The following is a 27,984-nucleotide window of genomic DNA, read 5'->3' on the forward strand; positions in this document are numbered from 1 at the left end:
AGAGGATTGATTCTATAATAACACATACGCAATCTGCATAAATTAAATTATGTTTAAGCATACTGAACGACCGGGCAACGCGGGCGCCCAGATAGAAAAATATAAATAATCCTTAAAATCATTATTGCTCCCCCTGTTCTGAAATTTGTCTCCTCCTGATGTGTGCTCTTTAAACAAACAAAAAAGTTCTCCTGTTGACAGTAATGCACAAGTGTTCATCTTTTTAGTCATTTTTTTTTTTTTTTTACAAGTCAATACATATCAAGGCCCGGAGGGCACTCGAGGACGAAGGCGAACGAGGGGAGGGCAGTCATTGGGACAATAGCATAGTAATTGTTAGTATAAGAAATTTGGTAAATTGGATTACTTAAAGGGATGGCTCATCGAGAACTTGTTTACGTTGAACTTGAAAATGCCCATATTGTAGTCAGCTGGAATGCAGTCAAACAGAACAGAGTTCCTCAGGAGGGCAGTTCTAGGAAAGAAGCTTTGTTCATGGAATCCACACATAGGTACAAATAAAGAGTGAGGGAAATTATTGATAGTGGTTTCAGCTAGACGAGTGTTTTTTTTTTTTTTGTGTGAAAGTTTGACAACGGGGACCATAGATTGGCGCTAGGGATTCTAACCATGGCCATGATCAAGTATAAAGATGTGGTTGTATATGTGTACATATGCATTTTCCAATACGACCCAAAAAAGGTGGACACGTATGTAAATGTAAATTAAAGAAGGGGGGGTATAAGAATGAGTTTTATTATGAGAATAATGGTGTCACATGCAAAAAAATATTTGTTGATTTTTTTTTTTTTTTTTTTTTAAATCAAGGTACAGTTTAGCTTTTTGACCTCTACTGACCTCTATGTAAAGATCACCTCTCACAACTGTGTCAATCAATGAGTGCTCATACACGCATTTCAGCCATAACTATATTTGTGCATGTAGAAAAAGAGGGGGAAAATATCCGACTGTATGACCAAAGTTTTATTTATTTCGTAGTTTATTTATTTCATAGTTACTTCAGATGTGGAAATGAGATTTTTTTTTTTTACATCAGAGAAAAGGTGGAACGTGATAGAGGAGAGTATGGGAGAGAGAAAGAAAAGAGTGAGGAAAAAGGAAGGGAGTAGGAAAGAAAAATATGATTATCAAGAATTTATAAATTTATTTGAAAATGGGAGTTATGCTTCTGAAATTTTAAGACGAGAGTTAATTTGTGTCATTCGGATTACAGTTTTCAGTTTCGGACATAGTCTCACAATGTTTTTGGCCAATGTAACTAACCTCAGCCTTTTTCAGATATATCTTGTTGAACTTATGAATCCGTAGAGAGTTTCTAAGGGAACCCATGGGGATAGCAGAAATATTTTAAAACGTCCATTGAATCCACAGAGATAGCATGCTCTTATTTCGTCAGTCATAACTGGGTAGAAGTCTTAAATAATTCGCAATTGTGTTGCAAAGAAGCAGTGGCATAACAGATAAAGTACGAAATAAAATTCAGTTTTAAACAACATTCTTCTAGAGGTTGAATATTCAATCTTCAGTACAGATGATACTAAGAATATAATTGAGAATTAACACTTCTGCTCAGTTATGGCTGACTGAACGAGAGCATACTACCTCCGTGGATTCAATAAAGGGTTCCGTTCTAAAGCATTTGTTACAGATTCTAAAGTTTGACAAAATCCACTTTCTATGTCAAACTCCGGAATCTATAAAAAAAACAAAAAAACTTTAGAATGGAACCCTTTATTGAATCCACGATTATGACATTCAGAACATTATAGAATTAAAATCAATTTTAGTATTACAGAGTAATAGGGGTTAAAAAAAAAAAAAAAAAACATGGTGGCATTCCATAAGACTCCATTTTGTGAAAATCATGTTTCTGATATCATATTTACACTTTTCAAACACGTTTTTCTTGAGATTAGATGAGAGGAGATTAGATGCATTGTACCAAATAAATTTGAAATTGAAATGGTTTCTCATTAAGACATTTCATTAGAAAATTTCTATCGCCTATACACAATTTTTTTTTTTTTTTTTTTTACATTTATTCTTTCGAACTGACATGCTATAACTTTTAATAAACACACACAGAAAACAAAAAACATGTAAAGTCAACTTATGCTAGGCTATTTTTTTTTTTTTTTCAATTTTGACACCTTGGCAGCAATTTTATTGGCTAAAAACCAAATCGAAAGTGCAATGTGCAATACACATCCAAATACCCTATATATCAAATTTTAACACTGTAGACCAAATATTAAGAGAGGAGTTTGGTAGGTTTTTCACATATGTAAGATATATTTCCGTGTGCTAGGACATTCCATCTTAAATTTTACACACTTTTGCAGATTGTGGAACCTATGTATAAATAGAATTCAGTGTAATTTTTTTTTTCTTTTTATTCAATTTTCACTCCAAACAAGGTACAGTGCCACTTTGAAGTAGGGGGCTACTATCGGGGACATAAGTTGCAGGGATATTATGAAGGGAGATGAGCAGCAAGATGTCTGTTCACATGACACTTGAACTTCTGCATGTCAGTACAGTTGGGAAAGCAGAATCCCTGAAGGGTGTTCCAAAGTCTAGCAGTTCTGGGGAAGAAACAATTGAAGTAGAAGGCTTTCTTACACCTAGGGATCTCTAGGGGTGGGATTTAGCTGCTTGTCGGGTTTGTCCGGGGGGGGGGATCCACATCGAGGGGTACAAGTGCTTGGAGTTCGTCAGAGCATTCACCATTAAAGTACTTGTAGAACAGGCAGAGGGATGCAACATTTTGTCGATGGGACAGAGGCCAAAGGCTAGATGACAGTTCAGGACCTATCAGGTTGGCAACTCTTTTGAACCCTGTCCAGGAGTGAGAGACGAGTAGCAGATGCACCAGCCCAAATGTGACAACAGTACTCCATAATGGACGAATGGTATAGTTTCAGAATACTTTCACGTGTAAGCAGTTTTCTAGCACAGTAGAGTGAGCCCATCTTTGCAGCGGCCTTATGAAATGAAACCATAAAAATTAAGTAATTAACGTTCGTTTTTCAAAGGAATATGTAAATTAGTTTAATCATCCATGACTGAATATATTAAAGTTTATTTTAATAAGTAAGCTTTTAATATCAATGTCAGAGCGTAAAAAAAAACAAAAAAAACCTCAATTTTAGAGATATATAGATAAGTGGCCTCGTCTGTCTGTGGCACAGTCTCCACCAAACTACTGTCAATTTTTGGTCTACAGACTTGAAACTTTATATGTAGAAATCCAGACCTGTGCAAACAAATATGATTTGTTTTTTAGCCAGAAAAATAGCTGTTACAGTGTCAAAATCAATAAAATTGGAACTTGGCAGATGTAAGTTGACTTAATGTGCTGATCTACGCATGTGCAAATATACATTTTTCTCGGCTAAGTTTTAGAATTTTGATATACATCTGTTGATGGTTTGGATGGTGACGAATAATGCTGGAGCACTTATTTTTGATTCTAGCTGATGGCACCCAAGTCCTAATTAAAAAAAAACAAAAAAAAAAAAAACAAAAAAAAAAAACAAATTTTGTAATCACTACTATATATTGGGTACAATATAATAAGAATGTGTTCTATAACAATAAATATGAAATCTGCATGAATTAAAATATATTTGAATGTATTATATAATTTGGCTATTGATTATTATATTGTACCCAATATAATAATCAATAGAGAATTGGCTCTTTATTAATACAAAATCTGCATTAATTAAAACATTTATAACCAGGCAATGCAGGGTGGCCTGGCAATCTATATATCTATAAAAGTGAGTGTGTGTGTGTGTGTGTGCGTACATTTTCCTATGCAATAACTCAATTTTAAGTCTACAGACTCGAATTTTGATATACAGGGTACTGAGATTTGGGGAAATCTTTGTAATTCGTTTTTGGCCAGAAATTTGATTTAAGGGGTCAAAGTTCAACGATTTGACCTTTGAGAACTCTACCAAACTCCTGCCAATTTTGGATATAAACAATTGAAATTTTAGATATAGGTTCCTTGGACATTGATCTAACTTGAGTTGATTTGAACAAAAAACAAATGTTAAGGTCATAATAGGGGTCAAAGTTTTTAAAAATTTGACCTCTACGGTCACTACCAAATTATTCAAACAATTTCTGATCTAAACATTTAAAATTTGACATAAAGGGTATTCAGAGATAGGGCAAGCTTTTTAATCGGTTTGGGTCGAAAATTTTTAGTTACCAATATATAAATGTATGTATGTTTGCATGTCTGCCTAAAACTTTCAACAGCGGCGACAGATTTTACCAAGATCAGTATCGTCTTTTTCAGCCGGCAAATATAAAAAAATTGTCTAAAAATATTACTATCTTCACCTTCAACTGGGCACTTTTCTACAGGGGGGGGGGATCGCTTTTCCCGATGATATTTTTGAAAGTCATCCTCCCCTTTCGGTTGTCTAGCCTTAATTTAAACTTAAGTCACTTCCAGTTTGGCGGTGGTCGTAAACAGCAAAGACGTCAGGTTTTTTCCCCCCGTTCTTTTCCTCCTTCGTGGTATGAGTTCGAGCCTGCCTTCCTACTCCCACTTTTTTTGCTCAACATACACATCCAAACACCCCGGGCAACGCCGAGTTGAAATGGTAGTATTATAGATACCAAAATTTATGCAGAAATATTTATGAATCAAATTATATATATATATATATATATAATCCATTTTAATTCTAATTAGGAATTCATCAAGGAACTCATTTTCACCTGTCACTAAAATGTTTGTACCCCCCCCCCCTTACTATTTGACACAATGTCAATCATTCTTGCTGTCAGGGTTGTGGAGTCAGATTTTTTTTTTTTTTTTTAATCTAACTCAGACTCCCTAAGTTGAATAAATTTTTTTTTTTTTATTTATTTATTTATTTATTTTTTTTTTTACATGCTTTTCCTGTTTAGTTTTACCAGTTGTAAAATTTCAGTTTTTGTATGGTTTTGCTTTTATTTTTTGAGGTATATCATTTTGTACTGCAATGTACTTTAAGGTCCATTGGATCCTTTAAAATTCTGTCTGAATAGCCATTTTCGTTTTGGTTGTGATATCACCCAGGATCAACAAAAATTCTGTCCAAGTGCGATCACTAGATTACATCAGATAACAATCTAATTTTAATCTGAAAGTTATCCAGTTTGCGACTCAAATGGAATTTGGCAATTGGATTAGTCCAGGATCGATCCAGAATTATGATCTTAAAAACAGGCCTAAATCAATAAGAAACAACTCATGCTACTATAACCCTTTATAGCTTTCTCGCCTAAAAAGGTTTCCCTATCCCTAAATACTGTATTTCCTTAAGAATTGATAGCCGAATAAAATTTAATTGTAAATTTTTTTTTTTATCCCTTTGTTAACTTATTCTATAAAGCTGGTCGAGTGTATATGCGAGTATATTTATCAATGAATGTGAAACATAAAATAATATACATGAAAAGTATTTATAAAATGCTTGCTGAATAAGTGTGGGAGGCTGGTATATGGATCTGCATAATAGGTTTCCACATAGGGGTCAAGGAATCGGAAATCCGAGTTGAACTTTTCATCTGCAACCCTGCTTGCTGTTTCAGTCTTTTTTTTTTTTCTTTCTATTAACAGTCAAAGGTAATCTTTATATATATATATATATATATATATATATATATATAAAAGCGAAAATGTGTGTGTGCACTTTTTCTGTATGTCTGCAAAAGGCTTTTTTCCCGGGGGGGGGGGGTTCACTCCTTCAAACTTTTTATATACTGTTTAAATGATATGTATGAGGTACAAACGGGGGTTACATGTGTATTTAATTTGCCTGACTTTCATGCGCTATAGATATATATATATATATATAATTTTTTTTTTTCTCCATCACGTGTTTCTTTCGCTTTTCAGTATAAAAAAAAAGCGAAACTGGATTCGAATCAGCAGTTTCCTGGCCCACGGCTGGGTGGTCTCCGGAAAGTGATGTAAACGTTGACTTTTCACCGTCATATCAGACAATTGCTTTCGTCTGGACACTCCCCTAATAAACGGAGGAGTTGGTTTTCCCCAAAGTTGGGTAAACAAACAAACAAACCGGATTTTTTTTACCTCATTAAAAACTGTCCTGCAGAAAATGTTAACTGCTGAATAGCGATTGCTTACATCATCGTAACGCTCACAGAAAATGTTAACTCCGCGACTTCTATTTGACCTCATTAAGTCATTAAGTGTGGGCACCTGTCAATTCTCTTTCTACTTAAATAAATTCAAACGTCTTTCAGTTACTGTTTCTTGCTGGCTGAGCGGTTAACATATCACGTTTTTTCACACTTTATTTTCCAACTTTGCCTCAGGGCTTCGGGTTCAATCCTACCCACCTACCAAAATTATACACACACACTATATATATATATATATATATATATATATATATATATATATATATAGAGAGAGAGAGAGAGAGCGGTTTGTATTTACTATAACCTTTTTATGCAAATATTATGCAAGTATAAATCATGTAGAATATCTGCATGAATATAATTACACGTAATACTTAACTAAAGATGATTATCTCATAAGAAAAACGAAAAGAAAAAACTAATAGGGAATTAGAATGAATGTTTAAAAGAATATGCAAATTAGCTAGAGCTTTTGCAGATGAATGCAATTCCACAACCCATATGTAACAAAGTTATATTTTCTTTTTAAGTAAATAAAAAGGTTTTTTTTTTTTTTTTTTAAATATATCAGTACACAAAAAAAAAAAAAAAAAAAAAAAAATTTGTAGGAGTATAGATAAGAAAATCAGATTTTATCACTATCTGAGGATCAACTATCGACGGCCATTTTGAAAAGCAATACATAAATATGTAAAAAAAATAAGAATTTACTCTTAATCACCGTTTCATTAAGAAATTACAGATTATTTTTTTTTTGTTTTAAATTACAATAAAAGTAGGGATGATAGGGATCAATGGCAAACCGAGCTGAAATTAAGTTGAATTTCCCTACCTGTCACCCCTCCCATTGACATGTGTGGGTTCGTCATTACTAGGGCTATGACAAGAGAATATGCTTTTCATTATTTTGACTCTCGAGTATATATCAGTTAATATCTAATATGTTTTTAGATAAAGTGATGTGGTTCTTGATTAATTGTGTCTAACTGTGTCGGATATATACTCGAGAGTCAAAACAATTAAAAGAGTATGCTCTTGTCATAGCCCTACTCATTACCATTAGAAATAGAAACCTTCTTGAACACATCCCATGGAAACTTATTTACAACAACTGCATCTGTTTGGTACAATTTAGCTTCACTTATTATCAATTCGGTTATTTTCGACATTTTTCTAAATAATTGTAGTTTCAAGTCAAAATTAAAAGATCCCACGTGAATATAGGGGGCGGGGCGCAGGAAGTTTTTAAAAAAAAACAAGTCTTTTACTTCTGACATACTCTGAATAGTTTGAAATACACCAAAATTAACATCTTCAGTTTTCAGAGAGAACTGACATAAGCAAGGAAAGGTAGGCAAGATGAGATGGAGAGAGAGAAAAAACAGGAAAAGCAAAAAATAATGCAAGACAAAGCAAGAAAGCGAAAAATAAAATCCAGCCGGAACATAAGATTCAAGCGATTTAGAAGAAATCAGCCTTTCCTTATATATATATATATATATATATATATACACACATATATATTCCTTTATATATATACACACACACACACACTATTATATAAAACGAAACTTTGTATGCAAGTTTGTTCCCTATGGACTCTGTAACAACTGGGCCAATTTTTTTTTCTTTTTTTTTTTTTTAAATTTCATACATAGGTACCTGATGTGTTTGAGAACGTTCATACATAGAAGATGCATTCTAATACAAAACCTAATTATTAAAAAAATTCTTTAATCGAAAAAATCTGATTAAAGGAAGTCCAATTTTGACCAAAGTTAACACTTTTATACAACCTAACATCACAAGTGCATTTGAGAAGTTTTATCACTGCACAAGCAGAAAGGTTCAGCATATAAAATCCAAAGAAAATTCTTTTATAAGACCAGGGCGCATTCGAAATGAATGTTTCTGTTTAGAGCTTAATTGAACTGATACTCGATTTTTGTACTTTTCACTTCAATTCAAGTGATTATGTAAATATAATTTATAAAATCAACAGTTGGTTCTTTGATACGACAGGGGCACATTTGAAATTAATGTTTCTGTTTTAGAGCACAATTGAAGCATGATACTTCAAACTTTAATTCAACCCATTATTTAGAAATAATTTTATAAAATCAATAGATTCTCTACAGTGCAATGTAGACTACATTACCGAAGAAATCAATGCTTCGGATGTTGCCCTGGCTGCCACTTTCAATCAGAATGGCCGCCCAGTTGCTTTCTTTTACCGATCCCTTTCAGTCAGCGAGCAACATTACTTTTCGGTCGAAAAAGAAGCACATGTCATCATCGCGTGTAAATGGCATCACTACCTTATCGGTTCCGCCTTTAAACTCATTACAGACCAATGCTTCATAGCTTTCATGTATGACCTGAAACACTAAAGCAAAATAAAGAATAAGAAGGTAGAACGGCGGAGAATCGAAATATCAGCCCTTACATTTGATGTAATATACCATCTAGGGAAAAATGCAGCCACAAACACTTTTTCAAGCGGTTTGCTCCTTGACTAATTCAACCAGTCTACGAGACCTATATGTTTTGTCATCTGGGCATTACACGAATACCTCATTTTGTATGTCTGCGTAACCTCCCTTACTCCATTAAGGATGTAAGACAAACTATTGGGAACTGTTCTGTCTGTGCAGAATTAATTAAACCGTAATTTTTTTTTATCCTACTAATTGCGAGCTTGCCAAAGCGACAACCATTTGAATGCTTAAGTGTTGACTTTAAAGGCCCCCTGCAATCTAATAGTCAAAATAAATATTTATTAATTATCGACAAATATTTACAATTGCCTTTTGCCTTTCCTTGTCAAGATATGTCCTCACAAATAGTCATAAATTGTTTGTCAATATCTTCACTGTTTGGCATGCCTCCCTTTTATTCACTCTGACAGAAGTCCATCATTCCTTTTAACAAAATTAACAGATTTTTTACATAGAAAGGGAATAGCAATGAGCTGCACAACCTTATAACCCATAGGCAAATGGTTAGGTAGAACAACTAATAAAATACCACAAGATGATATCGCTGGCATTGAAGTCACGAAGACTGACAATTTCTCATTGGGAATCAGTTTTGTGTGATGCCTTGCATTCCATTTGTTCGTTATTGTGTACTGCCACTAACGTTACACTTCACGAGCGAATACTCCAGTACAATCAGACATCAACATCTGGTGCCTCTCTTCTCAGCTGGCTCCGATCCTGATGAAACGTAATGTACGGTCATCTAAGTATGAACTCTTTGTTGACAAAGTTGAATTGCTAGAATGCAACCTTCAATACACCCATGTTAGACTTTCAACTGGAAGGGCGGAAACACTGTTGTTGCATCAACTTGCCCAAAAACCACAAAATGTATCTAATAATACTAATGACTTATCTCCATGGATACTCCATCTCTACAACCAGATGTCACATTTGAATTGGGTGTATACGAAGAACCTTGTGAAAGCTCTCAGGCTGATACAACACTCGATAAAAACTTATCGGAACTCATCCTTAGACAACAATGTGTCCATCACTATCATCTAAGAAACGAAGATGCTTGAACTTGAACCTTTGTATATCATTTCATAACCTCTCCCTGAACTCTTTTCACTCGAGATGAAAGTCGTATTAGCATTGTTACTTTGTGTAAAATCCTAGCAATTTTTCATTCTTCCAATTCAGCAGCATGCAAATCTGTGATTCTAAAAGTATAAAGATTTATTAACTGGTAATCATTCGTCTTCCGAATCATTACAAACAGAAAAAAAAACTCTCTTTACTCCGAATGACAATCATTCATCAAAAGGACTAGAGGGAGAAAAAAAATTTTTTTTTAAATACTGCCACATAATTCAAAATTTACAAACTGAAACTAAAAGAAATACTTGAGAAAATCAACAGAGAAAAAAAGAAAACAGGTATTTAACCAAACTTGCCGCCAATATATATAAGGAATCTTTAAATGGAGATTTTTCGATATAAGCTTGACATACAGGTGGAGCGTAGATACAAGAGGAAAAGATATTGATAATAAAATGTTAAATCTGGCTGAAATTTTGTATGAACTTTTGTTGTAAGGTACAGTGAATTAAGTATTATGTTATCCGTTTGATGCAGTTAAAGATTAGTCACCACTTTTCTTATTTAGTTCTTTAGTTCTTACATTCCATCAGTAATGTTTCTGACAAAGCAGGAAGAATTGCTGTTTTCGGGATTAAAAAAAACATCCATATAACACTTATAGTTGGCTAGTTGAAGTAATTTTTTTAGCTCCTTACATTAAGTGGCTTCATGCCTTGTTTGGAGCGATTTCTATTAAAAACATTTACCTGAAGTTTTAGCAGAAATTATTGGGCCGATCTGACTCAAATTTTGTCTAGACCTTTGTTTGTTATAAGGTGCGGCAAACTAAGTATTATTGTATCCATTCGATATAGTTATGGAAATATCACGAGAGCAGGGAAAATCCAGCAAATGTATTTTCTACGAGAAATGAGCAAAAATTTAACTACATCCAATTTGACACGAAGTACTCATCCTATAACTTTTACCCATTTTTAACAGGTTAAAAAGTTTAGTAGTAGACATGTTTTGCGATAGACCAAAGATATATATAGAGAGGAGGATGGGGGTCATACAATAAAAAAAGAAAGAAAAAGGCTATTTGACATTTACTCTTTCTCCATGTACGAGGGAAGAGATAATATGCAAGTCAGTTATTTCCAGAATTTATTCGAAGGAAGGGTAACAATATCAGAGTTCCAATGGAGAAATTTTCAGAGGTCAGAGGTAAACACACAATCAAGAAAGATGCCTTTTCTCAACAAATTATTTAGTATTCATGTAGAATAAGAACCATGCTATGTTTGGAATTTTCCAGGCAGTTACATAAAACGTTGAAAGGTGGAGAAACACTGAGCTAAAGAAATCGCAGTAGCCATCATTTAAGAAAGCATTTACAATCTTTGATTTATAAAAGAAAAAAATTATTTTGATTTCAGAAAGAAACAGAAAAAAAAACGAAAAGAAAAGAATGAAGGGAAAGAAAAAGAGAGAAGAGAGAAAAGAGAAGAGAGAAAAGAGAAGAGAGAAAAGAGAAGAGAGAAAAGAGAAGAGAGAGAAGAGAAGAGAGAGAAGAGAAGAGAAGAGAGAGAAGAGAGAGAAGAGAAGAGAGAGAAGAGAAGAGAAGAGAGAGAAGAGAAGAGAGAGAAGAGAAGAGAGAGAAGAGAAGAGAGAGAAGAGAAGAGAAGAGAGAGAAGAGAGAGAAGAGAAGAGAAGAGAGAGAAGAGAGAGAAGAGAAGAGAGAGAAGAGAAGAGAGAGAAGAGAGAGAAGAGAAGAGAAGAGAGAGAAGAGAAGAGAGAGAAGAGAGAGAAGAGAAGAGAAGAGAGAGAAGAGAGAGAAGAGAAGAGAAGAGAGAGAAGAGAGAGAAGAGAAGAGAAGAGAGAGAAGAGAGAGAAGAGAAGAGAGAGAAGAGAAGAGAGAGAAGAGAAGAGAAGAGAGAAAAGAGAAGAGAGAGAAGAGAAGAGAGAGAAGAGAAGAGAGAGAAGAGAAGAGAGAGAAGAGAAGAGAGAGAAGAGAAGAGAGAGAAGAGAAGAGAGAGAAGAGAAGAGAGAGAAGAGAGAAGAGAAGAGAGAGGAGAGAGAAGAGAAGAGAGAGGAAAGAGAAGAGAGAGGAGAAAAAGAGAAAAAGAGAAAAGAGAAAAGAGAAAAAGAGAAAAGAGAAAAGAGAAGAGAAAAGAGAAAAGAGAAAAGAGAAAAGAGAAAAGAGAGAAGAGAAAAGAGAAGAGAAAAGAGAAGAGAAAAAGAGAAAAGAGAAGAGAAAAAGAGAAAGGAGAAGAGAAAAAGAGAAAAGAGAAAAAGAGAAAAGAGAAGAGAAAAAGAGAAAAGAGAAGAGAAAAAGAGAAAAGAGAAGAGAAAAGAGAAGAGAAGAGAGAGAAAAAAAAATAATAAAAAAAAAAAGATAGGAAAAAGGAAAAAAGATAAAAAATTTTGTTTATCGTTATTTTGTTATTAAAAATAAATATTTATTCATGAAACTAAATATTTTCTTTTCATTAATAAATGTATAAAACTTAGGAATACCACAGTACAGAATTCCAAAAATGTGACGGTGATAAATGTTCATTCACACAGGCAGTTTAGTTCAGGATTGCAGAACACAATACAATTTAAATTTTCTTAAAAGTTTCATAAAAATTGTCTACGTATTGCATTTTATACGTAACAAAAATATTTTCATTTCGATTTTTCAATGAATTATCTTCGTAACTATTTTTGTTCATTAGAATATTGGCCAGAATTTACGAAAAAAAAAAAATCACAAAACTTTCATTCAGCACTTTCTGCCATTTTACGTAAACTGTCTGGAAACTTCCGATGATAGCATGGTCCTTATTCTGTCTAAGTACCAATAATTTAGATTAAAACAATTTTTAATTAAAAATATTTAACAATATTAAAAAAAAAAATAAAAAATAAGATGACAGCATTTTAGCATTTCTGACTCCTGATGAAATCTATCTGCTTAAGAGTCCGGTTCCAATCAAGATGGAATACTGCCGTCACATCAAGAGACGTGATGCTTACAGCACTCTTTCTTGTCTTGACAAAGTATAAAACAGAGTTACAATCTAGTGGGAGAGGATTTGTTTTCTCTTCCCTGCGGTCCCTTTCTTACTGAGAGAAAGCTTCACATGCCTCCCTGCAATGACAGAGTTCACAATTCATTGTAGTCTGCACTTTAGAGAACCTACTATTGATTTTAGGAAATTATTTTTATATGACTTTCATTAAAATTTAAAAGTCAAGTACAATGGTTCAATTCTGTTCTAAACAAAAACATTGAGCCTCTGTCTTATCAAAGAACCTACTGTTGATTTTAATTGTCGGGTCTCTCTGCTTGTACGGTGGTAAAAACTTCTAAAATCCACTTATGATGAAAGGCTGCATGTTCCTTCTTTAATGGGATTTCTTTAATTATTGATTTTTGATACTCATCGGAGGCATTCCGCGTCAAAGCCTATCCAAGAATACTGCCAGACACAAAGTACATTTTTTTGTATGAAAAAAAAAAAAATTCAGCCCAACTGTTTTGGAGCCCATAGGGAATGAACTCACAGACAAAATACCTATTATATATAAGTGGATATAGTATATATCATTTTGATTTTAACAAAAAAAAAGAAATGGCGAACCATGAGAGTCTAACGATTTAAGTAGTAATCTGGCTTTTCTGAATTTAGAAAAGCGGAAGTACTCTCTAATGGGCCAGAAGAACAGGGTTCAATATTTGGTAGAGTCATACAAAAGAAAACGTGAGAGAAGGTACTTGAGCATTATAAAGGGAGGATCAAGGGCAAGTGGAGTGATCCTGTATTCAGAGTGGGGCACTCCCTTACACTCCAGTGTAACAGCCAATGAAAAGGGAGCTACAGTCAACCACTTAAGTGTTAGCTTAATCTGCTTTACAAATTTTTTATAAACTTTTTCACTCAAAACAAGGCATATTGCCACCTGGAACGTAAAGATCATGTCTAACAAGGGACTGTGGGAAGTTGAGCAGTGAGATTTCTATTCACATTGCATTAAAACTTCTGCAAGTTAGTACAGCCAGGGAAGCGGGAAACAGGGGGAAGGGGTCTAAAATCTAGCAGTCCAAGAGAAAAAAAAAAATTATTAGAGGAGAAGGCTTTCTGGTGTCTAGAGACCGCTATAATTAAAGGGCGAAATTTTACTGTCACTAGATGCTGGAAAGTCTTCAACCGTTTTGGGATTATTTTAATGCCGAAAATCATTCTCACAATGCTGTAGAAATACATTCGACAATTTAAATGTTTCAAATTCCTATCATTTTTCAAAAATTCATTTCTTTTCCATGTTCTAACCAAAAATCAAAATTGCCTTTTAAATGAAGAAACAGAAATGCATTATGGTGGATTTCATTTCCTAATGTATTTTTTTTTTTTAAATAGAAATTTAAAAAAAATAAAAATAAATTTGTTCTTGCATTTTATATTTCAATAAATACCGTATATTTTGGTGTATAAGGCAACTGTCAGATAAGACGAGGTACAAACTTTGAGCAAATTTTAATAAATTTATCATATATCTGTTGTATAAGACGACTGTTAAATCACGAAACCAGGCTAGAGATTGCAACACCCAGTATCTTAAGTAATATTGGTTTTTAAAGATGATTTTTTTAAACTTTAAGGTTCGTCTTATACATCGAAATATATGGTAATCAATTGGTAAAATTAGTGAATATATATTTATGGCAATTAAGCTACACACAGGTGTCTGCATTTCATCCCTGTAGGGAATTGTCCCATTGCTCAGCGAATAGAATTGATGACTATACACTAGATAGTAATAGGTTTGACTCCTGGCTTGAGATGGGTGCTAGTCTGGTTGCATTTAAGAGCTGTGATACAGCAAAACAGTGTCTGTGGATGATATATTAGTAGTAACACCAGACATCTAAAAACAAAAATAGGTGAAAGGCTTCTAAATTTCATACAAGCATTGTCCACGTAAACCTGTAACAATGGATAAAGTACTTAGGCTAATCAGTTCTAAGTGACAGTCTTCTAAAAGTTGATGGTTCAAGCTGCAGTACAGGCCATACTAAACATAAAATTAAGCATTATATAAGACTTATCAAATCAGGGTTGACAGAACAAGAATAAGCTACCTCTGTGGATTAAACAAAAGGTTCTGTTTGATATTCTGTACGGATTATTTTTAAAGTTGGGGTTATATCAGCTGAAACTTTGAACCCAACACTCAAGAATGAGATCCAAATAATCCGAGTTATGGAAAGATATTTTGCAAAACAATTTTTCATGGTTTCAGAATTTTTTAGATGAGGATTGATAATTCATAATTTTTGAATTACTGTTCTTATTTTGGGTGTTATTCACACAATGTTTTGGTCAATGTAACCTCCGACCCTGTTTAGGTGCATCTTGTCAAACCTGTGAATTTGCACAGAATTTCTAACAGAACTCTTTATTTAATTCACAGGGGTAGCATGCTCTCATTCCGTCAGTCAGGACAGAGTCCCAAGTATCTCACAATTGTATTTTGAATGTTGCCCACACTGAAGATTGAACCTTCAACCTCCAGAAGAGCATCACTTAGAACTGAATTTTATCAAGTACTAGAATTGTCTGCAAAGACCCATGGCATAGTGGATAAAATACTTGCTAAAATTCAGTTGTAAGGTTACACTCTTCTGGAGGTTGATGGTTCGATCCTCAGTGCAGGCGACACCCATAATACAATTGTGAGTTACTTAGGATTTCTACCCAGTCATGGCTGCCAGAACAAGAGCATGCTATCCTCGTGGATTAAATAAAGGGTTCCATTTCAGAATTCTACACAGATTCCCCGACCCTCCGTTCGACAAGATACACCCGACTGAAACGTTGTGCAAATAAAACTCAAGATGAGGACAGTAGTTCGAATAATCCAAATGATTTTTTTTTTTAATTGTCCAAGCCACGTAGAGGTGAAAAACACAATCTAAATGAATAAATGCAAACATTTATATAGTAATTTGCAAATGTCCAACCTAATAGGTCCAAAACTATCAACTAAACTCCAACCTGTCCCATTGCCAAAATGTAGCATCCTTGTACTTGTTTTACAAGTATTTCAATCACAAGTGCTGACAAACTCCGAGCACTAGAACTCCCTCAACGACAATACCTTCAACAAACCAGATAAGCAACAAAATCCCACCCCAACAATCTAGATATCCCTAGATGTCGTAAAGCCTTTTACTCGAATAGCTTTTTCCCTTCAGACTGTTGAACTTGGAAATTCCCTCCCAGGCCCTTGCTTCCCTGATTGTACTGGCATGCAGATATACAAGTGCTACCCAGCTCCATAAATAGTATTCCTGCAAGTCCAGTACCAAGGCTCTGTTGCTTTGTTTGCAGGTGAAACGTTAATAACAAATTTTTTTTAAAGTGTAAAAGACCAGGTTTAAGTATTCCAAATTTGCATAAGTTTTTAAACTGTTCCTAATAAATTAATATTCTGTAATTTTGCATGGACATATTTTCTAATATATTAACATTTTTGTCAATAGTAAAATGTCAGATGTTGCTGGGATGTTGAGAACAGATACTATGCTTCGAAATACTTAGACAAATTTTTTTCAAAATTTACATTTTAAACAACTTAGGAAAACGGCCATTCAAATATGCAAGGAAAAATTGGTATATATGATCATCCTTGATCTCATTGATGGAAAAAAAAAAAAAAAAAAAAAAAAAAATGTATCCTACTCTTTGGCAGAATCATCAATCACCATAATATCACATTTACTCCAGGTGCTGTCTTAAATTTCCCAAATCGTTTTTAAATTTTAATGAAAATAAAAACATTTATATACAATCATTTCATCAGCATAGAGTGGAAGGGGGGGGGGGGGCAAAGAATAAAAAAAATTGCTTAATTAGACCCTTCTAACATTTTCTAAATAATAGACTACCCACCGTTTTCCGGTTTGTTTTAAACCGAAAACAAGCAGGCCAATCTCTAAGTAGGGGTAAGATTTAAATTTTGTCAATGAGTGGGTAGTGTAATATCTGTTCTGTTGCTAAGACCGTCCTCCTAGTAATTACCTCCTTTTATCAGAAGGATGGGGGCATTACATCCTCCTTTGAAGGAAGGGGGGGGGGGCAAGGTATTAGATGTTTGTTTACCATGATATCTTCCAAGCCAAGTAAAATATGCTTTTGCTTCATCTGTCTTTATATTTTTGTTCATATATATATATATATATATATATATATATATATATATATATATTTAAAAGAGTGTAGCCATCAACAATTGTGTTTTTCAGCCTTTTATCATATTTTTGTGCCAATATTACTCATTAGGTTGCCTAGAATATATTCTAAAATTCATAATTAATTAAAAAAGTTAATGTTGTACAACATAATCTTTAAAAACATACAATACTTAACATTACATGAGCACCCCACTAAAAAAAAAAAAAAAAAAAAAAAAAAAAAAAATTACTAAAAATCATGCGCGCATGTTACCCACCATGTTGCCTAGTATATATATATATATATATATATATATATATATATATATAATTTCAAAATTCAGTCATGATACAGCATTTGAACCGGATAAATACTGAACTGTTTTGCTTTATTTTTTACCCTACCCTCGTTGGATTTTGTCCAGTTCAAAAGCTATACTAGTATTCTAAATCCATAATGATGAGTTCATTGAGATTATGCAGTACAGTGTACACACACACACACACACACATAAATACCTACACGGATTGTGCTGAAATAATAACGCTATTATTTAGAAACCCATTCTTAACACGAGGGGGGCGTTTTATAACTATTCTGTACATTAACATGTTAAAATTGAATAACTTGAACCCCCCCCCCCAAGAATTTTTTTTTAATAACGATTCGTATTCTGCCGACTTCATACTACTTTTGTTTCAAAGTAAATACACACTTTACACACTTTAAAATAACTTAAACAAAAATTATTATCAATATAGGTAGAAGAATAACTTATATTGTCTTTAGTAACATTTGTTGTAGATTTATTTTTTTCATTCTTTTGGGTTTTTTTTTTAAAACTATTGTAACAAAAATGTCCAATACATAAAATATCTCCTTATACGATTTTACGTAGATACATTGTATAATAAAATATATAATATTTAATAGAAAAAATATCTTTAAAAAAAATAAATAAAAAAAACAATAAACAGGTGCGAAGATTAAATTACAGTTAGGCAGTAGGCACATGTTGGGATTCCCCCCCCCCCCTTTTAGATTAGGGTGGATGATTTAGCTTATTCGAATTGGTATTATTCTCATGTTGGTTTTTAATGTTCACAACGTTTCGGCCGATGTTATATCCGAACTCATTTTTGAGGCATCTTTTTTTTCTTTTTTTTTTTGAAGTTAGGAACTTTTGAATTGAACACTTTCTGTCCAGATAAAATTTTTTTTTAAAAAATGTACCCGAAGAAGATCGAAGACATGGGTCGAAATATCGCTAACAACCAAGATGAGAATAAATCTAATAATAAAAGCTAAATACTTTTTCAAAAATATTAATTTTTATTTTACATTTTGTTCATCTTTTTTCATGAAAGTAAAGCGAACAGAATAATTTTAGTAAAATGCAAAATTTGCTGACAAGTTTCGATTTTTTTTTTTTTGTTTCAAAAAATAATTTTTTTTAAAAAGTGAAAATATGGTACTTATGCAGAATACGGATCGTGCTGAAATAAACCCATTCTTAACATGAGGAGAGGGCGTTTTTAAATTTTTATTTTTAACTATTCTGTCCCTTCACCTAACAAATTAATAAACAATAGATTGCGTAAAAAAATTAAATTAAACCCTATCTAATATATATTACGGATCGTAAACTGCACGACGAGTACCTCGTTATAAAGCATTAACCTAAATACGGAATAAATAAAAACATCGTCATTTGGTTATGAAATTAATATTTAAACTGAAAGAAAATTAAAGTTATTTTTTTAAAAATATATATTAATTTGAACAAAGAAAAAAAGATATAAATAAACTATGAAAGAAAAGGCTTCAATTCACAGACATTAAAAAAAATATTGAATTTAAAAGAATAAAATAAAAAAGTGACCGAATTTACTAATAATTTTTCAAGAATGTTAGCTTAAGATTTTTTTTTTTTTTTTTTAAATATTAAAACTGAGAACAGTACATTTTTACTGTTAACTCTTAACATAAAATGAAATTTACAGCGACGGGGAGTAAATTAGCAATTTATTATAAATTATTAAAAATGTTAATTTACAAAACGGGTCGGGATATAAAAATTAGTTTTATAAAAATGAAACCATTCATTTAGATTTTATGAATAAAAAATTATTGTCCGACATTTGAAAAGAACTGTGTCGAAACAAAAAAAAAAAAAAAATGACTAAACGTACCTTTTTTTTAATTATTAATTTAGAAAAGATTGCCGACAGAATTTTATAAAAAATATCGTCAGAAGATGAAAAAGGGATTTTTAAATGGGCTGAACTGGTCTTTATTTTCTGACACAATTGGACAGATGTCGACCTTATAAAATAAGGGGGGAAAAATACAAAATTTTTATTATATATATATATATATATATATATATATATATATATAAGATGAAGGGGGTTAAAAATGAGCAGGAAAAAAAAAGAGAGGGCAAATCTAGAACGAGAGTTGATCATGGGGTGGAAAAAAAAAAATTAAAGAAAAAAAAAAAAAAAGGAAATTTTTCTTTTTTTTGTTTTAATTTTTTTCATATATATATGTATATAGTTTAACTGGGGAACATACGGGTGGATGCTTAGTGTCGGTAGGTTGTCATTGGAGAACAAAGTCTTCGTAGGGGTGATATTTATTGGCACGGGAAAGAAAGAAAAAAAGATTGAATGTGATCTCATCAGAGAAAGAGAGAGCGAGAGAGTCATTTACACATACGTAGAGCGAGAGACACTTTCGAGGATTTAAGTACGCATATATACGTAGCAAACACACGCGTTGTTCGGGTCGATTGCAGGACGGAATCAAACCTAGGCACTTGGTAGGTGGAATAAAGTTGCCAATACGAAAAGAAACCGAGTTAATAAATGGTGTCCCAGATCGGGATGAGAGATTTTCAGGCTTACCAGACAGTCACGCTTGTGTGTTCACGGCAATATGGCGGCAACTACAGGAAATGGATCCTGTTACGACTGTCGTAAACAGTTATTATTATACAACAGAGAAACGATTTACGGCTTCTTATATATATAAAAAAAAATCTATCAAAAGAAATTAATTAGCATCAAACATTTACTTATGTATATAGATTTTTTTTAAACAATGGAAAATCATTTCACATTTGATTTTTTCAATAAATTAAAGCAGTTTTATTCATTTTTTTTTTTTTACTTAGATATGATAATTCTAAGAATTGGGGGTTACCTGCCCTTAGATTTTATATGGGTTATCTGTCCCTGTTTGTGTAGACGGGGCACTTTTTTATGAATGGCTACGTTGTGTGTACTACAATCTAACGAATTCCTTTGATGTAATGAAAAACGTTTTCGTGTAGCTCACTTGCCACAAGTATATTATGATTCTACTACTAAGCTCTACTTATGTACTGTTGAAGTAAATACTGAAATATATAAAATCAACGTTGTCTATCAGAATTCAACCTATAAAAAAAAAATATCTTTACGTATGTCATATTACAAAAAAAAAATAATCAAATTTATCAATTTTTTTTAATATATAAATTAGTTTTTTTTCTTTTTAACTATTTTTTAGTGATTTTAATAGTAAATCATAGTCATTACAAACCTGGTTTTGATCTCCGTAGTTAGAATTGAGTTGTCAGCCTTTAGTTAAAATATGGCGGATCAAAACACGAACTCTTGCTAACTCATGAAAATTTGATGTTTTTTAGTTAAAAAAAACAACAACAAAAAAAAACTACTTGACGAATTTACGTAATTTTTAGAATATGACATTTTCGTTCTGTGATGGATGAGTACTATATAAAGACTTTTTTGTATATATTTTTTTTTAGGTTGAATTCTGGACAAGCACCAAATAGATAAGTTGAGGTTTCAACCTATACGATCTCCTCAGAATCAATTTGTCCTATTTAGTTTCCTCCCTACGAGAATGGATTTAATTACAAGTTGATTTTTAATGCAGAGAAATTCAGCTCCACAAATAGGAACACTTTGGGTTGGAACAAAAATAATTAAAACAATTGCCTCGGTATAGAAAGATTTCTCCATCATTGGCCCAGGTCAGAAGAGTGCAAATCAGGTCAAATAGCCAATATGAGCAAGTTCTATTATTTTAGTTTCGAAAACTATTGGGTCGGACAGACCAGTTTTGCATAACTAATATTACTAAATAAGCAAGATTATGTTGAACTTTTCGGCTTTACAATGGATGTCATTAAAACAAAATTATATCAACCAAATTAGTTCTACTTTTATAACAATTTGGTTAAATTAATAATTTAACGACCAAACAATATATCGTAATAATAGAGCCTAATTTTTAATTTAACCAAATTGTTATACTAAGAACTAATTTGATTGATATAATGGCATCCATCTTAAAGCTGAAAAGTTCAAGATAACCATGAGCGATCGTTTAGTTCTTCGGAGCTGGATATAAACAAAGAATACCATAGTGAAAAATAAGAATTGTATAAGATTTTTCACTTTGTAGTATTATTTGCTTATATCCAGCCTCGCGCACTAAATAGATAGTTTGGTAAGATTATCCACGCAAAAAACAGTTGCTTTATTTCAGAGATGCGTTTTTATTTTCTTTTTGGTATTTTTATAGATTAGGTCCACCCACCTCCACAATTTTCTTTTAAATGACACTTTTTATAGGTTTTCGACTATGCTGATTACGAAAATCGCATTGAAATTTTGCGATATAAAAAAAAAAAGTTGTATTATGCATTGTATTCTTTGGCGGCCATCTTTTTTTAAGCGCGTGCAGTGTCAGTCATGAGCAGATTTGTTTATGGCGCGCGCACGCGCGTAAAAAGATGGCAGCCAAAGAATACAATGCATAATACAACTTTTTATATTTAGATAACTACTTATTTCTGAAAAAAAATTCAATGCGATGTTCGTATTCAGCATAGTCGAAAACCTACTAAAGAGTCATCATTTAAGAGAAAATTGTGGACCTAATCTGAAAATTTACCTTATTTTTTATGTTTAATTGAAATCCGTATTTAGATAGAGATCACTATTTTGTTTTAGGAGAAAACCATCTGAACGAAAAGAACGATTACTGTTTTCACTGCATTTCCGTTTGCAACAACGTTAACTTTTTTTTTGAGGGGGGGGGGAGATAAATTTATACTTAGTTTCCACCTTAAAATTTTCCCTTTAAAATGACGACTAAGTTTTCGAGTATGCTGAAAACGAATATCACATTTAATTTTGCCACCAATAAGTAATTTTCTGGATATTAAGCAATGTTATTTCCTTTGTTATAAGTGGTGGCTATTGTTGTACTCACATATTTTTAAAGTTTTTTTTTTTTTTTTTTTTTTTAAATAATGTTATTTGGAAAAGCCCTTCTGAATACAGGAAGAGGCAGATCTCTTTATCTATTCTGTGCCTTCACCTAACAATTTAATAAACAAAAGATACCGTTAACAAATTACTCAAAAAGGAAGGAGCGACCGGATATGAACATATGCAGAGAAGGAGCGACCGGATATGAACATATGCAGAGGGGAGGGTGTTTTGTAACTATTCTGTACTTTCACCTAACAATTTAATCAACAAAAATATATTGTAACACTTGAATTTAACAAATAAATAAATATATCCCCACAAAATAAACCTCTAGACTTGATGGAGGGGAGATTAAAACTTATGGTTTCAAATGATCTGAAATAACAGAAAGGGGAGACTGGATTCCAAATATTTCTCATATCATATCTCCCCTCTTTTGGAAATAGGGTACGATCATAAATATCTCTAGTATCAAATACTCTTTATACACTGTGAAATTTACTATATGTATGAAAACAAAAGAGGGGAGATATAACAAAGAGAAAAATTTGGAATCAAGTCTCCCCTTGCTGTTATTTCAGATCATTTGAAACCATGGCAGTAAGTTTTAGTCTCCCCTCCATCAAGGCCAGAAGTTTTAGGGAAATATAAGATAATTTGTAATTTATATGCAAAATTAGGAAAACAAAGGACTATGATTGACTATGATTATGGCTGTAAAAATGTGCCACAAATAGGCTCTGGATGATGGACGATCCCCTTAATGTGCTATCTTTAAGACAAATGTCACATAGCCCACTACACAAATCAGCTCATTACTTTTCCAACAAGTCATTTGTTAAATTCTGATCAGTAGTCACTGAGATTTTGACTTATAAAATTGCCAAGGTGGTATATCTATAGATATATCTATACTGATACCCAAATTGAATATTGAAATGCTCATATCTTTTATTCTATGAGACGAAACTATGAAAATTTGCAGGCTTTTTGAAGGGTATAACAGTATTCTATGCTTAAAATTTTATGACGATTGGCAAAAAAGAACATTTTTTTAAACCAATTTGCCTACATTTATGTGTATAGTGTCCTGCAGGTCACCTTCAGTTTTGTTGCTTCGGTTGTCTCCCCTGTGTTCTTGCCAGGCCACTAAAAGAACAGAACCTTTGACAAAAGTGCAATATAGTTATGTTTGTTTGACGGCATATCAACCACTTTTGGGTCATTTAATGCCAAAACTTTAATTGTAATGTGTTAGATGCTCGTTAGTTGTTTTTGGTTTTTCTTGTGGAATCTTTTGTTATATTTTTTTGTATATTCTAATCTCTTTCAGGAATTCAATGATTTTTTTTTTTTTTTTTTTTTTTTTGGAATCGATTTTTTTTTTTAATATCGACCTTGTACTATTCTCCGGTAATGCTTCATTCGGGCTAGTTTAAAGTCCACACAGCCTGTCAGTATATGATGTACTGTGTAGGGCTTCTGACGCGTTATGCAAATAGGCACCTCTTCTCCTTTTAGTAGATGTGAGTGAGTGACAGGAGTGTGAACTATTTGTAGTCTACTCATTACTACCTCTTTTCTTCACATCTTTTTTTGTATCTCATATACCGATGTTTGGTGTTACTTTGAATAGTTTAATCTCTGTGCATGAGCTTTTTTAGTTTTGTTTTATTTTAACAAAAGAGTCATCACTTATACAGGCCCGGAGGCCACTCAAAGAGAAGAGTTAACGAGTGTAGTCGATGGGAAAATTTCATAGTAAGCCTCAGTAGTAGAAATTTGGTAAATTGGATTACTTAAAGGGATAGCTCATCAAGAACTTGTTCACATTGGACTTCAAGACCACCATATTTTGATCATTTGGAAAGCAGGAAAATGAAACAAAGTTTCACAGGTGTGCAATTATAAGAAAGAATCTTTGTTCATGGAATCTACATTTAGAGTTAGGCACAGATAAAGAGTGGGGGAAATTATTGATAGTGGTTTCAGCTAGACAGGTATTTTTTTGTGAAAATCAGGCCAGGGAGACCATAGATTGGAGCTCAGATGGACACTTGCCATGAAAATAATGATAGAGCAGAGACAGGTTTGCAACATCTCTTCTGTGAGAAAGAGACTGCAGGGAAGAGAAAAAGACATCCCCCACTAGGCTACAAAGTCTATTTTGAACTCTTGCAAGGCAAGATAAAGTCTTTCTAGCAGTTCCTACCCACATGTGGCACCAGTACTCCATCCTTGGACATACTTGGCTCTTATACAGGTAGAGAATTGCATCAGCAGCGAGATATCTACTGGAGCGGAAGAACAATCCCACCATTTTTCCAGCAGTCTTGGCAACGGATTTGATGTAAGTGTTCCATCTCACATCAGGAATAAAGGTCAGGACTAAAAGCTTGTGAAAACATGGAACCTCCCCAAGACGAGAGGCATTCATATCAATTGATGTCAGACGGGGATCAGAGTGTTGACGATGTAAAGATAAGAGCTTGGTTTTAGATGAATTAAAATTAACCAGCCACCTCTTACCTTGTTGCACTATGAAATCAAGATCAGAGGAGAAAGAATCAGAGAGAACTGGGTCGTTTATGGTCTTTGAAGTGTTGGCATAGATGGACTGGAGGTAATCTTGTCAGCATCAGCCACCTCTTTGCCAAGAACTTGGCAGCTAATTCTGTTTTGGAGTGAAAATTTAAAAAAAAAAAAAAAAAGTCGAGCATGCAGGGTTCCCCTCCACGAGTGAATAAATTTGTTCTGGCAAAAATTTACTTTCATCATGACTAATGTTTGTGCAAATTAAAAAAAAAAAAAAAAAAAAAAAAAAAAAAAAGTACAAATAAACAAACGGATGAACGATTTGGGGGCAATTTTACTCCTTTAATACCCCCTCCCCCCAGGGGGGCAACCAGAGTTATCCTGGAAAATCCATTCTGGTAAAAATTTACTTTGTGCAAAATTTTTTTGAAAAACCAAAGCATGGCTAATGAGAAAAGTGCAAACAAACGAACGAGAGTGAATTACTAGATCCAATGAATGGCTCTCGTCTTGGGGAGGCCTCATGTTTTGACAAGTTTCTGGGCTTGACCTTTATTCCTGATCTTAAATGGAACACATACATTAAATCCATTGCCAAGGTCGCTGGAAAAATGGTGGGATTCTTCTATCTATCCAGTAGATCGATCACTGCTGATGCAATTCTCTATCTATATAAGAGCCAGGTACGTCCAAGGATGGAGTACTGTTGCCATATCTGGGCAGGAGCTGCTAGAAAGGACTTATCCTGCCTTGATAGAGTTCAAAATAGACTTCTTAGCCTCGTAGGAGATGTCCTTTTCTCTCCCCTGCAAACTATCTCACAGAAGAGATGTTGCGAGTTTATCTCTGCTTTATTATTTTCATGGCAAGTGCTCGACTGAGCTTCAATCTATGCCCCCCCCATCGCCAAACTTTCACAAGAAACACCCATCTAGCTGAAAACACTATCAATAATTCCTCCCACTCTTTATCCGTGCCTAAACCTAAACATAGATTTCATGAAAAAAGCTTTCTTAGAACTGCACACCTGTGGAACTGTCTTCTGTTTTCCAGGTGACTACAATCTGATTGTCTTCAAGTCCAACGTAAACAAGTTCTTGATAAGCCGTTCCACTTAACAAATTTAGCAAATTTCTATTACTAACGATTACTATATTGTTCTATTGACTACTGTACACTCTTTAACCCTTATCCTCAAGTAGTTTTTTGGCCTTGATAAGTGGTGATACTCATGTAAAAAAAAAGACTATGCTCACCTGGAATCATAGAAATTCAACGCATCTATCTACTGCATCATGGACCCTGAATGGCTATCTAGGTTGGGTTTTTTTTTTGGTCTTATAAATCCTAGTTTTCATTGTTATCTGGTCTTTCATCGTTGGGTCGATACCTTTGGAGACGAGTAATTTGTATATTTTTTAATTTTATTTATTTGTTCGCTGACTGTTATCCTCATCTTCATTGTTGTTGTTGCTGACAACAGCCAGAGGAATAGTTGGCCGAAATATCACGAAACAACAACTATGAAGATAATGATAGTCCGCAAATATATAAGTTTAGGATGATTGAGATAAGTGGAGAATGGATGTAGTACTTGGCATTCCCAAATAGTCACCCATTTTAATACTGACCAAGCTCAATGTTGCTTAACTTCGGTGATCAAATGGGAATTGGTATATCAAGTTCATCAGTTCATTCTTAGTCTGTTATCTTTCATCATAGTTTTGGAGAGTTTTAGTTGGGCTGTCCATGGGAATTACTCTTTGCGATGCCCGAGATATTATTGCGGAGTTCTTGAAATAGTTAAAGGATACACTGGGAATATCAAAGGATGGTCTGGGGGGGGGGGATCAAGAGTTGGAAGGTAAACATGCCTAAAACCAGAGCCATAATGTGTAGCTCTGGTCCACCATCTCTAAGGGACTCTGGTCAGTATTCTTGTTTTGTGTGCCGGAAGGGAGTTAGAAACGATACAATACAGGGTAACCTGTGCCTATTTGTGGGTCCACAAAAAAGTACAGTGACCGGAAAAATTAAATATTTTCAACTAAAGAATCTTGCCCCTTCCCTTCTCCCCCCCCCCCAATTTTTACCAGCGGATTATTATCGAATAATCTATCACATTAAAATTTTTTAAAAAGTCAATATTTAAATATTTGTAGGGGTTGCTCAGTTTTTAATGCAACGTTCTAGTAGTTTAGTATTTTTTTAATTTCACTTAAAGAAAAAAAAAAAAATTAAGAAAATGACTAAACTGCTTTAAAAAAATGTTAAATTTGTGAAATCTGGCCTAAAAACGTTGAGTGCTTTTAAAATGGGTGATTGAGTCACTAGAACGCCGCATTAGAAACCGAGCACCCCTACAAATATTTAAATATTAAAAATTTTTTTTTTTTGATAATCTGATAGACTAGTGTCCATTCGATAATAATCTGATAAAAAATTGAAAAAAAAAAAAAAGACGAAAATAAAAAAAAATAGAGAAGGGGACAAAATTCTTTAAGTCTGCCAAAACACCATTTTCATATTTAAAAATTTGGTACAAGGCTGAAAAGTAAGGGGCGCTCATAACAAACTAATGCTAACCATTCCTACATTCACTTTTCTCTCACCAAAATAATACATTTATCGTATACATTCTTCATCATAGCATGGCCAATCTAATTCAAACCCATATTTTTGACAATATACAATTGGGATTCAGAAAATAAAAATTTTATTAAGATAAACATGACATATACAATGAAGTAATGGTGTTAGTATATAAACCTCATGACTAAACTGTGGAAGATACACAGATTTGCCAGTTGAAAAAATGCTGCAGGTCAGAATGCTTTATTAACCTTGCCCTTCTTATGAAAATTTCAAAAGGTAACCCGCATCTCTGGCAAATCAAGTGATCTCTCCCATAATTGGAGACGGGATGGAGAATTTAAAATAAAATATTCATGCATTTATTGATCCGTGCTAAAATATTAACATTATTATTTAAAAAGCCATTCTTAACATGTGGAGGGGAGAGTGTTTTGTACCTATTCTGTACTTTAACCTTACAATAAAAAAAAAATTTAAAAAAAGCTTGAAGGGTAAATTATCCAATTTCAATGCATGGATAAAGTCATAAGAGATGATATTAGATATGCGATACTATCAATGTCTCCCTTC

The 27,984-nt window shown here is 33.2% G+C and overlaps 1 protein-coding gene across 16 annotated transcripts in view; it reads right to left on the reverse strand.

Moving 5' to 3' along the window:
- LOC145266346 (ankyrin repeat domain-containing protein 17-like) overlaps positions 1-27,984 on the reverse strand; it is a 331,800-nt gene that overhangs the window by 175,138 nt on the left and 128,678 nt on the right. For 3 of the 16 annotated variants that reach the window (XM_080121953.1, XM_080121945.1, XM_080121943.1), the window contains exon 1: positions 19,900-19,971. The exons of 12 other annotated variants lie outside the window; for them this stretch is intronic. The gene's annotated coding sequence lies outside the window, so the exon portion shown is untranslated. Of the gene's footprint in view, positions 1-19,899; positions 19,973-27,984 lie in introns of those variants that run through there. One more of the 16 variants, XM_080121950.1, reaches the window with a different exon arrangement.

This window comes from Euprymna scolopes, chromosome 41, assembly GCF_053919585.1.
Source record: "Euprymna scolopes isolate OS-2025 chromosome 41, ASM5391958v1, whole genome shotgun sequence".
Taxonomy (NCBI): Eukaryota; Metazoa; Mollusca; class Cephalopoda; order Sepiida; family Sepiolidae; genus Euprymna; species Euprymna scolopes.